This window comes from Ruditapes philippinarum, unplaced genomic scaffold (assembly GCF_026571515.1).
Source record: "Ruditapes philippinarum isolate M1 unplaced genomic scaffold, ASM2657151v2 ctg1538_1_1_1_1, whole genome shotgun sequence".
Taxonomy (NCBI): Eukaryota; Metazoa; Mollusca; class Bivalvia; order Venerida; family Veneridae; genus Ruditapes; species Ruditapes philippinarum.
Window position 1 is genome coordinate 298,770 of NW_026863188.1, and position 16,459 is coordinate 315,228.

Consider the following 16,459-nt stretch of genomic DNA (forward strand, 5'->3'; position numbering starts at 1 on the left):
GTTTTTTCTGTTGGTGTTGAAACCCAGGCTTTTTATAACCTCTTGATTTCCTTATTAAAATTTTTTAATTTAAATTTAGTTTCGCCCATTATTTGCTCGCTTGGAGTGACATATTCGTCAACATGGTGAAAATAATTATGCCGCTTTGCGCGGAATTGCACAAACATGACACATTCAATGATCATTTGCGGATGTTACTGATTTCAAAATTTCACCACCTTCATGTCTAAATGTTGAGTCCTATTTATGACAATCACTACAGTCCACGTCTTACCAGGCCATTTCGGACTTTCTATTTAGATTCCGATTCAATGTTTATTTTTGTGTACTGCTAGTATTCAACAATTGAATATGATATAGTGCTGTTCGGGAGGTTCATTAGGAATTTCTTTTTTTCTATATGTTATTCTACTTAAGGTGTCTGATTAAGGTTCAAAGGAAGGTATATATGTATATATATTGAGGTCATAAGGGACACGGAAAAAATCTTCAAATGTGTTTATATATTCTATTATATTGTAATTATATTGTATCATAAGTGTTAGTATTCATAATAAATGTTTCCAAATTGTTTGAAGAATTAGTGACATTCTGCTAAAGTAAGTAAACTTAATGATTAATATTTGTTTATATAGTTTCTTATATTGACCATTTGACTTTATAATATGCATATACTCAGCATCAAACTTAATTCCCGCGTATCCCTTATTTCACGGTAATGGCAATATTTTCATGTGACCAGTGTTAGAATTGGTCAGAATTTTTGACCATATTTTATTCATACACCTAAACAACAAAGTTTTTGTGCAAAATATTTAAAAAATCTCTTAGATTTTTACACAAAACAGAACAAAATTTGTACAAATTTTGTTTGCAAAAAGCAACTTATAGTGCATTAGATTTGTGCGTACCTCTGAAAACAGTCATCATTTTCTAAATGTTCTTGTTTGTTGAACAAAACAAATATTTAGTTACAAAGAAAAAGGATAGTTTTAATATTTAAGATAAGCAAAGTAACATGTAAGAAAAATTTTACTGAAACATGAAAAAAAAGAAATTTAACACTAATACCCGCGAAATTTAAATAATGACAAACCTCTTTTCAAAATGCCCGGACATATGGTCTGGCATCTGGTACAAAATTAAAACTGAACTTTGACTGAAATATATTGTTGTTTCCTTTGTGGTCTGCTCCAATTAGAAAATACCTAAAATTTTTGTACCATACTCGTAAGTTTCATTTGTTGCTTTCTTTCTTGTTTCAAAGAGTGAAGTAACGTGAACTACGAGGAGCACAGTATATATCTTATACGTACTGTATACACATACTGCCCGGATGTAGTTTAAAAATTAACTTTTTCTATAGATGTTATCAGGAACTCCGCAAATATGGGGTTTCCCCCGTAGCTTATCCGTAGGTATAAACAAACTTTTATCGTTATAGCTTTACAGTGCACAGCCCGTCACAATAGATTAGTCAACCTGTTGCGCTTATTTTCGAAGATGTAACAGAAAAAAATTGTACCTAAAGATTAGCCTGGGAAAACTCTTATTAAATTGTTAATTCCGGATTAAGTCTATTATTGAAAAACCTTTTTTTTCCAACTTTAATTCAGTCTCAATCAAATTTATAATTGTCTTTGTATAACAAGTGATTCCATTTCAAGGGGTAGAAAAATCAGTAGACAGAAAGTTTTATTTTGCAGCACAACTTCACCGTTGTTTCAAATCATGGCTATTTTGTTTTATCATTTACGACGGAGATGATCCTCTTTAATGCGTTTTCGAATATTTGTTACACTTACATATACCACTTATGTAGTAAAATGTGATTTAAGTGGTCATTGATGTTCTTTTTCAATCGGACCTAGGCGCTAGCCTTCAAAGAGAGACCCAACACCCGTTTGGGACAATGGTCATAATAATGCAATTCTTTAATGAAAACGCGCATGTTCTTCCTCGGTTTTTAATGCTATTTTTGTGAAAACTTTAATCATGGGTCTTTTAGAAGATGCCCATAGTGTGGTTGCAAAACGTTATAATTGTCCCTTTTCTGTAGCATTTCTTTGATCCATAGTATGCTAAAGGTTTTCTTTCCGGGCTGCCTATCAAAAACCCGACAGGGAAGTTACAGGTCGATCGTCAATCCTCGGGACACCTGAAAGAAGGATAAGTGTAAATGAAATGGGAATTATAATTCTACGAGTTCATCTTGTTAATATAACGGTGCTGATTAATTGGATTCTATTTTAAAAACTTCATTTAGAATGCAAGCTAAAGTTTTAAATACATGAAAAGGTTTTTAGGATACTACGCCACTTTTGGAAATTTTGGCATGGAACGTTTCACGAAAAGGGGCTCAATTGATAAACAAACCGCTGTAATGGAAATCACTTCAGTTAGATGTTTCCCATTTTAATGGCATTAACACTCAATATTAGGTGATAATTTCGAAATATGTCACTTGTCATCATGGGAGGTCTATACAAAAAAAATTACAAAATAGAACATGTTCTATCCTGTAAATCTAGTATTAAGTTTTACATATTCAAGACAAAATAGCCTTCACACATCAAGATTTGCTTGTACATCTAAGTTTCAATGGGTGTTGATTAGACATGACTCCAGTACTATTTATGAGGTATCAATTGTAACTCTCTGTCTTTCATGAAATCGGCTTAGACGATATTTTGGAAAAAAAGGTGTGCATAAAAAAAGTTGCTTTAGCCTCGCAAGCAATGATATTGTTCATTGCGAACAGATTTAAATATTTGCCAGATACAAAGTCAATGTGTTTTTAGCTATCCTGAATGCATTTTAGTAGTTTACGTTTACTTTACAGATACTGTATATCCCCTGATAGCATCAGTCAATCAAAAACATCTAAGGTTCTAACATATCGCTTTTCCATGAATGTAATATAAAAACTCACTAGATTTTCTGGCATGTTAACAGACAACATTTTAATTGGTCTAAACAGGACATCGTACATATTAAACATTTAATTTGATAAATATTATTGTATTGCAGGGTTGTTATTAATCAGAAATTGAGAGTCACTGTCGTTTTTTTTTGTTCTGATTGTTTATAATCGTGCACATATGATACAAAAAATAAACATTTGGGTAGAAATTCACTTCATCTAATACGAATATTTAACCTCACAAATGCCAATAACCTCCAATCTCTGATAGGTAAAATATTTAATTATATTACTAACATTATTATTTTATTTGTACTTATATAAAATAGAACAATGACCTTCCGATACCTCAGACATTGACCTACATAATTAATATATTTTTATCGTACTCGAAACTTGGAAGAAATCAAAATCATCAATCACTTTTTCTGTTCATTAATCCTGTATAATGGAGTCAGTCGACGATGCTTTACATTATAAATTAATTCCGTCTATACTTCTACAAAGTAAGAACAATAATGTAAATACAGGTATAAATCTATAAGAAACAAAATAAATAATTACATTTACAAGCACGGTTACTTCTTACAATAATGTATTATTTAAAGGTAATGTATAAATCAAACAATATATGCCATTTAACCTGATATTATTTTACACGAAATCTTTTCAGTAGAGTTTCAAACAGAATGCATCGTCACCGTGTATAAAAATGTTTATTTTGTCAGGCTTTAATATTATTCGTTGGTAAGTTGTACAATTAGGGTGATCATAATTGGGAATAAAGAGATATCGCACATATATCTCAAATAAATTCTACTTCACATTAAGCATGTAAAACACCTCAATAGCCCTAAATGAAAACTGAGGATAAAACTATTGTTGTTGTTGATGTTGTTGTTTTTAACACTAACAAAACCCTTTATTACAAGAGAACACATGGGCATCGTGACTAATGAAAAAGTACCTTGCAAAACAGTGGAAAAAACTGCGAAGCCTTTAAGGAAATAACACCTTATATTGGAACAGGTTCTTGGGTGTAACGATAAACTTTCAAAGTTTTCATTATTCGAGAAAAAACGTATTTGGCTTTCACTCAATTGCATGATCTGAAATTTCAATTTCATTTCATTTAATTTTTATATTAACAATGAAAAAGAAAATGTAATTATAATAAGTATTTGTAGGAAGTAAGGATTATGTTTTAATTGATGTACTTTGAATGTCTGTAGTTTCTTACTTGGTCAGACGTCATCACTGTAAATCTCATCTTATATCCTCGTATATGATATTCAACAATTATTTCTTTGAATAAATGATAAATGAGAAAATAATGTAATTTTAAGTTCACAAAAAAGAATCATTGCAAAAGCTTTGATATAAACCGCCCATGAAGGCAATTAGTAATTAATAAGTATAGAACAGAACAGAACAAATATTTTATTAGATTTGTACCAAAGTTACCTCATCGTAATACACAAAATTGATATATTTACATGTAATACAATACAGTCACGTGATAAACCAGTGTTTATAAGTATCGAATCGCAATAACACATACATTAACACATTTACATTTACTTCAATCACATTATATTTTAAACATACAATATTCATCAAATTCATTTCTTTTCTAAGACTTAATTATGTGTAGCAGATGTTCTAAAAGTCATATCACGTTTAATATAAATTGCTAAATTTGTGAGAATTGTCTTTTACTATGTTAAAATATCGAGAAAACCATTTGTCCGACAGAATCATGGAAAAAATACATCAGATCATTTTTGCAAAGAAAAAAAGATGAAAGAACTTCTGTTTTCTAATTTCTATTGTAGCACCTTTAGACAAAGGCGATGACGTCAAACATGTGTTATTCATTTCAAAATGTTTACGTTGAATTATTTTGTAATGGAAAGAACGTAAATTTAACCTTAACATGAGTGCAAGATGAGACAACTTTAAAGTAATGATAATAGAAATAGGTTCCATCAATCTTAAACGAGTATATAATGATATCATAGTGCTCAATCATCCAGTTATATATACAAATATGTTCCATTTTGAAGAGAAGGGGATGTTACTTTTGTATCACAGGGGACTGCAGTCATTTTCACAAAGCAACTGTTAAGTTAAATTTTATCTTAAGATAAAAAATTCACTCATGATAAATCTTAGAACAATAAAACATCCCTAGCAACCGGTCATTTGTTATTGATATGCATGCTCTTAATTTGTTTCCGGTTTAAAATCAAGTAATAAATAGCTTGAAATATGTATTGAACACAATCAAGTTACTATTTAAGGGAAAAAAACATATAAACTATTCATTACCCTCTCCATCATGACGTCATCAAGTCATGACTAATCGCAACTACTCGGCCCTTTCCGTCAGTCTTCGGATAAGGACCTGGAAGACAATAGTATTTAGTGCTCGCCAATTTTTTGAAGCTAATCACCGACGAGGATTTTTCAAATTTTCAGGTTTCAAATCTTAATAGAACAAATTTTAAATAAACTGGACGTTTTATATTATAAAACGCAAGTGGGTGGAACACTAAGCCGGTTAGAGTGCATATTGGACGTTCTTCGTAAATAAGAAAGCAACAGTCGCTTCGCAAGCTCCGCTCCTTTTTAGCTTTCTTATTTACGAAGAACACCCAATAATTATATGCACTCTAACCTATACATATACACAGAACGGGTGCGGTAATAAGTGAATTTTATAGGTACAAAAACAAACAATACATTATTTATATATTTATTATTATTGTTTTAGATACCGAAAGTACAAAAAACCAACCTGTTGACATTAAGTCGGTTTTGTTTATAATTGAATATCAGTGGGCATATTTAAATTACAAATTGTTGTCAGACATATTTTCAAGCATAAGAGTACCGGAACAGACATATGATGTCAGAATTGCCACGTGGTAGAATTACTTTCAATCCGTATTGTTTCCGAGGTTATTATAGATAATAGCCGAGGCAGTTCCGAATGATTCATGACGTCACAAATGTTATGTTGAAAATAGTTTGAACTGAATTTGTGTTGTTTATAACATACTTGCTTTATAATATATATTTGTCCATTTTTTGTTTGTTTTTATTCTGTTTAAATAAAAGATGCATAATATTTTACTCTTAAGAGAAAAAATATCACACTTACGAGCGGGGAACACCTATCGTAAAGTAACGATAGATTTTGCACTTACGTTTAGCTTAAGATTTCTTTTGAAAAGGAGATTTATCGTAAGATTTCTCTTACGTATTTTTTTTTGTGAAAATGACTTAAGATTTAACTTACGATTATCGTAAGTCAAAAACTTAAGATAAATCGTAAGATTTTTGTGAAAATGTCTGCTAGTTGCCTATTTTGTCTGTTGAACACAGATTAACAGAAAGATCATAATTATGATGAGACTAATTTTCTACATCGTCCGATTTTGTGATGCCAGCTAATGTTTAACTTGCTATTAATTGCATGCAGCTAAGAAATTGTTAAACATATTTCTAATGACTTTTTTTTGCAATCATAAATTTGTCCACAGGACACAGATGCCCCGACATATGACATTTAACCTCAGATTGCAATATGGGCCGAATGCAAACTCCTGCTTTAAAAGCCATTCAATCCATTTTTTTAATATACAAATAATAAACATTAATACAAAATAATGCAAAGAACAATTTTTAACCTTGAATAAATTAGGCGGAAAATCCAACGAAAATCGGTCTTTCCAGGAAAAACTTCTTTTCAAATTATTTTCTTGGCAGCACATACTCACTCATTTAGTCTGGTGTATATGACTAATTGTGATTGTTTCGTTTTACAAACTGTACTGAAAGTCCGCAAGTTAATCAATGACTACTGCCAGCGTCTGTATCAACGGTTTCAAGTGATGTGTTGTACTTTATTTACGAAATTTATAACATTCAAACAGTTCGTATTTCTTGGAAAATAGACAAAAGTTTTACAGAAATGATTAAATAAATTTTACATTGTTTATTAGTATAATATTCATTCTCGCTGAGATTACAACAAAGTTTTATTATAATCATTCTCCTGGAACTATTTCGTCGACATTTTAAAACGCGTATTAAATATTAACTCTAAGGACAATAAGAGATCTTAATGCCACTCGTATAAAAGTTTACATTTAATGTTTTATTTTTTATGTTCCTTTTTCATTTCAAAATTTTAGCAGGTAAAATTTTATATTTTTTTTTCAATTTGTAGTGATTCGTTCCTCGCGCATGCTTGTAAATAACCGACGCAAAATATTAATTTTAGGGATAAAATAATAATTGACAATATCGAGCATTTTCAATAAACTAATGGATAAATCCAGAAATGATTAGCTATAAGGTCATGTGTAACTTTAGATATAGTTAAGTTATTGTCCAACAATATTGACCCGACCCTTCATTAACTTTTGTAAAGGTCATTGTACAAACATAGTATCTGACGAATATATCGATATATTTGTTGGGCTATGGATCGGAAGGTTCGATTCCTAACCAACACCACGTTATAAAGATACACATTTCTTTAATTAATTTGAAATCGTTGTACTACATCTTGTTTTATGATACCTTTTTAAGTAGTTTTTTATACAATTATATATTTTATAACATGAGCTATAATATTAAGAACAGCGCGTTTATAATACAAATCAATGCTAGTGTCAGTCGTACTGCCAATCCTGGCGTCCTTTTGATGAAGGTGTTACCTTTGTTTTCAAGTAGTCAGCCGTCAGGATCATCGCATGGTTTTCTCTTGAACGCATACTTTTCAACGATTTTCTTTTAGACATTATGCAAACGTATATGCTTTAGCGCATACAAGCTATATATGCAATTATCAAAAAATACTAGACATGCAGTACAGATAGTATACATACAAAAAATGGTTTGCAGGAGTTTTAAGAGAATGGCAATTTTAAAGATCCTGTATGTTCTGATCAAAGTGGTAAACCATGTATGTATGTAGTCTATGATTAATGGAGCCACTCCCCTCGGCATTTGTCAGGACACCGGCAGCTGGTCCGCAGTTGTTGACAAGTAGCGGTCTCGTTACGCCAACGGGGGCTTCAATTTGAGTTTGCTACCAGCCAAGCCGTAAATCTTCTTCCGATGCCCTGTGCCTTCTCAACGGGGAAGGAAGTGTTACACGAGGGATGAAGTTCTAATGATAACTTGTTAAGGAGTTCGTGTGATAACTGTCACGGAGTTCGTCGGAAAACTATTGTATATATTGCAACAAACCCGTCAAAAATGGTAATATTCATCGTAAAACAGTTTTAGGTGCTTAATTAATCTTTAATGATTAAGCTTGCCTTACATATTGTATTATGTGTCAAAAACTAATTCATAGTCCATTTTTCATCGCCTCTTGCTTAAAATCTGGTAGTTTTGAGTAAAATTTGCTAAATCACGGCACGTTTTAGCGTTTTTTTATTATTCAATAAGGTTGTAAATACTTATGAAAAATAATACGTTCATCCTTTGCACAAAAATGTGGATATATTGTTGATCTTGATCGAGTGTCTGCAAAGGATAAACAGGTGATATGCTATCATCTACAGTAAAGATTGAATCAGCGGCAGTATCATGGCCTAAACCACAAAACAAAAATGTCTCAAAACTTACACGTTGTTCTTAACCATCTTTCTTAAGCAGATTATATAAAGTTGTGCATCGCTTATCTAAGGGCTAAGTAATTTGTATCATTTTATACCACAATAAAGAAGTTCATGTATAAAACCAGGATAATTTCTTCAAACCTATGTTTCCAAAACGTTCGACAATATGATAAAAACTCAACTGCGGTTGGCTCTATAACTAACGATCTCTCAGACAAATTTGAAAGTCCCTCCAGGTTCAAACGAAATAAGTTTGACTAAAATATATTTTGTTATCAATTTCAGCAATATTAACAGAGTTTCCTCCACTAAGATTACATAGGGGAAATACCCATCAAACACCGACAGAAAAATTTACATGAAGACACCATACTTCAGCGCATTTTATTATGAAAGTCAATGCTCTACATCAATCCTTTTTCCAGTCTACAATTTGAGTCAGCAAAAATACCAATAAGATACTCAGTATTATCTCTTTAACTAAAATACACTCAAAACCAACATTATATATCATCATTGTTGTGCAAAAATTGAACGTACTACTTTTCATAATAATTTACAACCTTACTGAATAATAAAAAACGCTAAAACGTGCCGTGGTGGACTATGAATTAGTTTTTGACACAAAATACAATATGTAAGGCAAGCTTAATCATTTAAGATTAATTTAGCACCTAAAACTCACTTTTTAAAGATGAAAATTACCATTTTTGAAGAGTGTTTTTGCAGCATATACAATAGTTTTCCGACGAACTCTTGACATTTATCACAAGAACTCCATCCCTCGTGTAACACTTCCTCCCCCGTGTTCTCGGCGACGTGCACACTCCGAGGGAAAGTGAGAAGAAGTGGTAAGTGAAATTATATATATGTACATAATTATGCAAATAAAACAATTTTCAAACATCGAAGAATATGTAAAATATGTACTGCAAATATTTGTGCATATTATATGTAATCATCAAAATATATGCATTTATTTCATATTGTAAAATTTGACTTATACTTTATAGAAAATAGATATTTTATTATCTCCCTTTACTTACATGAAATGTTAAATGCGGTAATATATCTATAAATAATGCTTTTTGGAACCTACAATATTGATATATCTTAATTTGAGATTTAAAACCATAAAATAATTGTGTTACATGATCTTTAACATTAAAATAAACTAGAACTGCCACTATCATGGCGTGAATACCCCCGCATACCACTTTGTCAGAATCAACAGTGGCCATTTAGAGCTCAAGGACAACCTCCCTGCCAAATCTGAGATTACTAAGCCAGTGCATTGCTAAGTTATGTATTCTACATGCTTCAAATGTGAAAATGTCAAAATCAATACATTGCGGACAGGACATTCTTTAGCAATTGAGAAGAAAAGCTTTTTTTGTCAAGGTCCCTGTGACCTTGACCTTTGACCCAGTAACCTCAAAATCAATAGGGGTCACCTTATAGTCATGATCAACATCCATGCCAAATATGAAGACTGTGGGTCAAAGGAATCTTAAGTTAATGGGTGGACAAACTTTTTGAAGTCAAAGTCCCTATGAACTTGACCTTTGATCCAGTGACCTCAAAATCAAAAGGGGTCATCTACTAATCATGATCAACATCCATGCCAAATATGAAGACTGTGGGTCAAAGGAATCTAAAGTAATTGGGCAGACAAACTTTTGAAGTCAAAGTCCTTGTGACCTTGACCTTTGACCTGGTGACCTCAAAATCAATAGGGGTCATCTACTAATCATGACTAACCTCCATGCCAAATATGAAGACTGTTGGTCAAAGGAATCTTAAGTTATAGGGCGGACAAGCTTTTTGAAGTCAAGGCCCCTGTGACCTTGACCTTTGACCTGGTAACCTCAAAGTCAATAGGGGTCATCTTCTAATCATGACTAACCTCCATGCCAAATATGAAGACTGTGGGTCAAAGGAATCTTAAGTTATTGGGCGGACAAGCTTTTTAAAGTCAAGGCCCCTGTGACCTTGACATTTGACCTGGTGACCTCAAAGTCAATAGGGGTCATCTACTTATCATGACTAGCCTCCATGCCAAATATGAAGACTGTGGGTCAAAGGAATCTTAAGTTATTAGGCGGACAAGCTTTTTGAAGTCAAGGCCCCTGTGACCTTGACCTTTGACCTCAAAGTCAATAGGGGTCATCTACTAATCATGACTAGCCTCAATGCCAAATATAAAGACTGTGGGTCAAAGGAATCTTAAGTTATTGGGCGGACAAGTTTTTTTAAGTCAAGGCCCCTGTGACCTTGACCTTTGACCTGGTGACCTCAAAGTCAATAGGGGTCTTCTACTTATCATGACTAGCCTAAATGCCAAATATGAAGACTGTGGGTCAAAGTAATCTTAAGTTATTGGGCGGACAAGCTTTTTGAAGTCAAGGCCCCTGTGACCTTGACCTTTGATCTGGTGACCTCAAAGTCAATAGGGGTCTTCTACTTATCATGACTAGCCTAAATGCCAAATATGAAGACTGTGGGTCAAAGGAATCTTAAGTTATTGGGCGGACAAGCTTTTTGAAGTCAAGGCCCCTGTGACCTTGACCTCTGACCTGGTGACCTCAAAATCAATAGGGGTCATCTACTAATCATGACTAACCTCCATGCCAAATATGAAGACTGTGGGTCAAAGGAATCTTAAGTTATTGGGCGGACAAGCTTTTTGAAGTCAAGGCCCCTGTGACCTTGACCTTTGACCTGGTGACCTCAAAATCAATAGGGGTCATCTACTAATCATGACTAACCTCAATGCCAAATATGAAGACTATGGGTCAAAGGAATCTTAAGTTATTGGACGGACAAGCTTTTTGAAGTCAAGGCCCCTGTGACCTTGACCTTTGACCTGGTGACCTCAAAATCAATAGGGGTCATCTACTAATCATGACTAACCTCAATGCCAAATATGACGACTATGGGTCAAAGGAATCTTAAGTTATTGGGCGGACAAGCTTTTTGAAGTCAAGGCCTCTGTGACCTTGACCTTTGACCTGGTGACCTCAAAATCAATAGGGGTCATCTACTAATCATGACTAACCTCGATTCTAAATATGAAGACTAAGGGTCAAAGGAATCTTAAGTTATTGGGCGGACAAGAAAAAACCGACGGACAGCCGGACGGACGGACAAGCTGATTCCAGTATACCCCCCTTACAACTTTGTTGTGCGGGGGTATAAAAAGAAATGAAAGTGGTTGAAAACCAGGATTCGAACCAATGAGTATCCTTCTATATTCTTCAACCGACTGCACTAAGAGGGATTCTAAATTAAGAACATTTAACAACTGGTTATACATTAAGTAGATTGAATAGTTTACGGAATTTACCGACTGCAAGGTCAAATGCAAGAGTGTCATGTCAATTTTGTTGGACAATCCAAATTTTGATGACAAGTAAGGCCAGAAATACAATACATCGCCACCTTTGATTTTGGGTTAAGGGTCAAAGGTCATGGTCAGATCAATAACTTGACAAGCCATAGCCTTTGGCCGTCAAAATTCTTAGCTCAATTGATATTGGCAAGTAAATGACCCCTTTTGATTTTTGGGTCAAGGGGTCAAAGGTCAAGGTCACATTGATATTGTATGTCAAAACGGTTTCCTATTACTAGAAATAACTGGACAACCCATGGACCCTTGACCTTGTGATTTACGATAGTTTTGTCATAAAGTATCTGCACACAACATCTACGGTCACAATTAATTTGCCTAGTGACTAGTAATGACCAGTAGATATTCCTTCTTGAATTTCTGGTCACTAGGTCAAAAGTTAGTCATAATAACCTGACCACATGACTTATTTGCTGCCGATAGGAGGCATACATGTTTTACAAACATATCTTGTTTTCCTAGTGTTTATGTGAAAGTGTTGATTAAAAAAAACTTTGTGTTTCATTTTTCCATGTTTTACCAAAACAGGTTGCATTTTATATCAATAAATTCCTACATTTACGTAATATTGGAACTTCATGTTAATTACTTATTCAAAGCTGACCAGGAAAGTACACAAAAATATTTCTGAATTAAAATAGTGTGCCTTAAAATAAGTGACATAAAAAACAACAATAAAAATATCATCCCTCATTAAAAATTGTTAACATAAAAACATGACGTAACGACATAACATAAAATCATCATAAAATTGTACACATCCAATTTAACGTCACACAGTTAAAATGTCATCCGATGTAAAGTATTATAATGTAGCATATATTGTTGTTGGATTTTACGTCACACCAACACAGTACATGTACATGTATAGGTCATATGGCGATTAAGACGTCAGGTGCCCTCCGTGAGTTACATACAGAAGGTTTTTTGTAAGATAACACTATCACTGGAGTCGGTTATAAATTCTAGACAGTGAGAGAGTCATCGACATTTACCAAACACTGGCGCCGGTAATACATTCTAGACAGTGAGTGAGTATTGGTTAACTATGTTCACATTTTACCGAGTTTTCCTTTATAATCGTACTACAAGGATAAGCAGTAATCAAACCATTCATGGAAAATTACACTGAATTGTAAAACCATTCCTTTGCATGTTTTTTGTGTCGCCTTGAAAAAGGCGACATACCGGTATAGGGATTACTGTTGTCATCGGCGGTGTCTCTTAGACTTGTCCGAGCCTGCAACATTTTACAATTTTGCCGTGTTGGGCTTTCTTTACGGATTCTATTTTTCTCTATTTCATTGTCAGGAGCATAACTCTGCCGCTACAAGTCGGATTCACTCGAAAGTTTGTATGCATGCTTCTTTTAATAACCAAAAGTGCAGTGCACAAAATTTCTTAATTTTTGAATTATTGTCCTTAGATCTTATTTAGATAAAGTGTTCAAAAACAGGTACTCTTTCTTTCATGATTTTTGAACTATTGCCCTTTGTTAAGTTTCATACTTTATTTTTGTCCGCGCCATTTTGCTAAACTGTTTAAGTTATGGACTTGAAAATTCATAGGATGATATATCTTTTTAAGAAGAAGTACAGTGCACAAAAACTGGTACTCTGCACTTCTTACTTTTTAAGTTATTGCCCTTTGATAATTTTCATATTTCATTTTGTCCGTGCAATTTCTCTTAAACTATAAAAGCTATGGACTTGAAACTTCATAGGTTGATATATCTTATTAAGACAAAGTGCAGTGCATAAAAGCTTTTACTCTGCACACTTCTTACTTTTTGAGTTATTGCCCTTTGTTAATTTTCTTACTTTATTTTTGTCCAGCTAAAGCTTTGGACTTGAAACTTCGTAGGATGATAGATCTTATTGAGAACAAGAACCGGTACTCTGAACTTCAAAATTTTAGAGTTATTGTCCTTTATCAATTATAATACTTTATTTTTTGTCCAGGCCAATTCTCCTACACTTCATGATTTTTAGTAATTGCCCCTTGTTAACTTTTGGCCGGGTTGCACAGGTGCAAACCCGGGTTATAGTATGGTGAATGTCGGGCAGCGGGCGGGCGGATCCGGGGAAAAACATTCGTTACAGTTTTCTCATCAAATACTTAGCACAGCCTTTTTATATTTGGTATACAGCATTAACACATGGTCCCATACCGTGGGATTAGATTTCAGGTCTGTCACTCATCCAATTCCGGTTTGCCTACTTAGTTAAGTTTTCGAAATTTATGGTTAATTGTAGGAAATTTTTGTAACAGTTTTCTCAGCAACTACTTACCACAGACTTTTGATATTTGGTATACAGCATCAACATGTGGTCTCATATTGTGGGATTCGATTTCAGGCCTGTTGCTTATCCACTTCCTGTTTGCCGACGTAGTTACATTTTCGACATTAATGGTCAAAGGTAGAAATTTTTGTAACAGTTTTCTCAGCAACTACTTACCACAGCCTCTTGATTTGTGATTCACAGCATTGACAAAATACCTATATGCATTTTACTGTAAATAGTTCGGCATACTACATCAGATTGCCCAGGATTTAGTTCTACGTCACCGGACAATGAAAGAATAAGTTCTAGCATAACATGCAGGTACATGTATACACTTGAAAAGATTGAACGCAAGAAACACACAAGAAAGACCAGAAATAAACTGGCCACTACGTGCGAATTGGAATTTTTACTCAAAACTACCAGATTTTAAACAAGAGGCGATGAAAAATGGCCTATGAATTCGATTTTGACACATTATAATGTAAGGCAGCTTAATTCCCCCCCCCCCGCCCCCCCCCCCCCCCCCCCCCCCCCCCCCCACCCCCCCCCCCCCCCCCCCCCCCCCCCCCCCCCTGATACATATACGTTTTATTTACGTTACATTTACACCGTGTATATCATGTAACGCAAGAATGTGCAAATAACGCAGGAATTGTGCAAAAATAACGTAGAATTGTGCAATTTAGTGGTTAAGACTAGCACCGCGATAAGTAACGTGACCAATATTTTTCATTGTACACCAAATTAGAAAAAATGAATTAGCTCATACGGTTGCTGAAACATTATACCTTTAACCTCTTCAAGATATGTCCATGGAAATGTTTATTTTTCAGGATCATTCGTGAAAATGACGACCTGACTAGCGTATTGATGGCGATTTTTAGCTTCTTTGATATCTTTAAATACGATAACATACATATTTCTTTATGATTTTTTATATTCGGTGTACCTGAGAATTTTCCAATCTACTCGTGTCATATTACACTTAATTTAGCAGATAGAACGTAATTGATACCATTTTTACGAGGTAACGCCGGAGCGGTTATCTCGTTTAAAAAGCTAAATCGTATTTTACCAGCTTCCTTCTATTGTTATATTTATGATACGTGTAGTTTGGCAAATGTCTTAGGTATACAGAATAAGGTTATTCTTAATGGTTTAAGATATTAAACTAATGTTTTAAGATAATACAGGATGTAAAATATACCAATACACCAGTTTTGGCGACGAGTCGATGTATGCTCAGACATTTGGGGTGTTGAGCTCAAAACGCCTTTAAAATCCAAATATAAGCCGTTTTGAAAATAAATCATATTTCAACGTATATTATATAGACGTTAAAATACGATTTTTTTCCAAAACGGCTTATATTAATTTTTTTATATATAATTATGAACAGTACATGTGCTGGGATTGACGAATATATATTTTATTTGGATTTGAAGACGTTTTGAGCTCCACACCCAAAGTGTCTATGAATTGAATTAAATATTCAGTGTGTCATCGCTACTCCTATACAATGTTTGTTTTTTATTATAACATGAATGATAAGATAATAAATAACTTATGTTTGTCAGAATGAAATAAAAGAAAACATAAATGTACATTTATTGTAACGGTGCATAAACAGTTGCCCCGGGCTATATAATCACTGAGTGACAAGATGTCAAAAATCATTAACTTATAACTTCAGGGTTGTAACATGAGCATCGGTGGTTCAGTGGTAGAATGCTCGCCTGCCACGCGGGCGGCCCGGGTTCGATTCCCGGCCGATGCAAATCTATTGCAAAATTTTAGAAATATTGCCGGTGGTAAATCACTTTAAAAAGTGAACACGACAAATGTTCTGTATAGTATTTAAGTAAGACTAATGACCAATTAACGGTCTCAATGTGAACATTTTGCCGGTGTAAGGTCGGATCTCTAGCAGCTCATGTTATTCGTAAATTAGTATGTGCATGGTGCTGAGTCTATATATATGGCACACGACTCTGGGCAGGACTAAAGTGCATTTAAAATCTTCCTGTATCCCTCTGTATAACTCTAGTAGTATCGTGTAACCCCTGTGTATAACTGTATGACTCTAGTAGTATCGTGTAACCCCTGTGTATAACTGTATGACTCTAGTGGTATCGTGTAACCCCTGTGTATAACTGTATGACTCTAGTAGTATCGTGTAACCCCTGTGTATAACTGT

At 33.9% G+C, this 16,459-nt stretch overlaps 1 non-coding gene across 1 annotated transcript; it reads left to right on the plus strand.

Moving 5' to 3' along the window:
* Positions 1 to 15,968: 15,968 nt before the first annotated feature.
* Trnag-gcc (transfer RNA glycine (anticodon GCC)) lies at positions 15,969 to 16,039 on the plus strand. The gene has a single exon. It is a non-coding gene; the product is annotated as a tRNA-Gly (tRNA).
* The last annotated feature ends 420 nt before the right edge of the window (positions 16,040 to 16,459 follow it).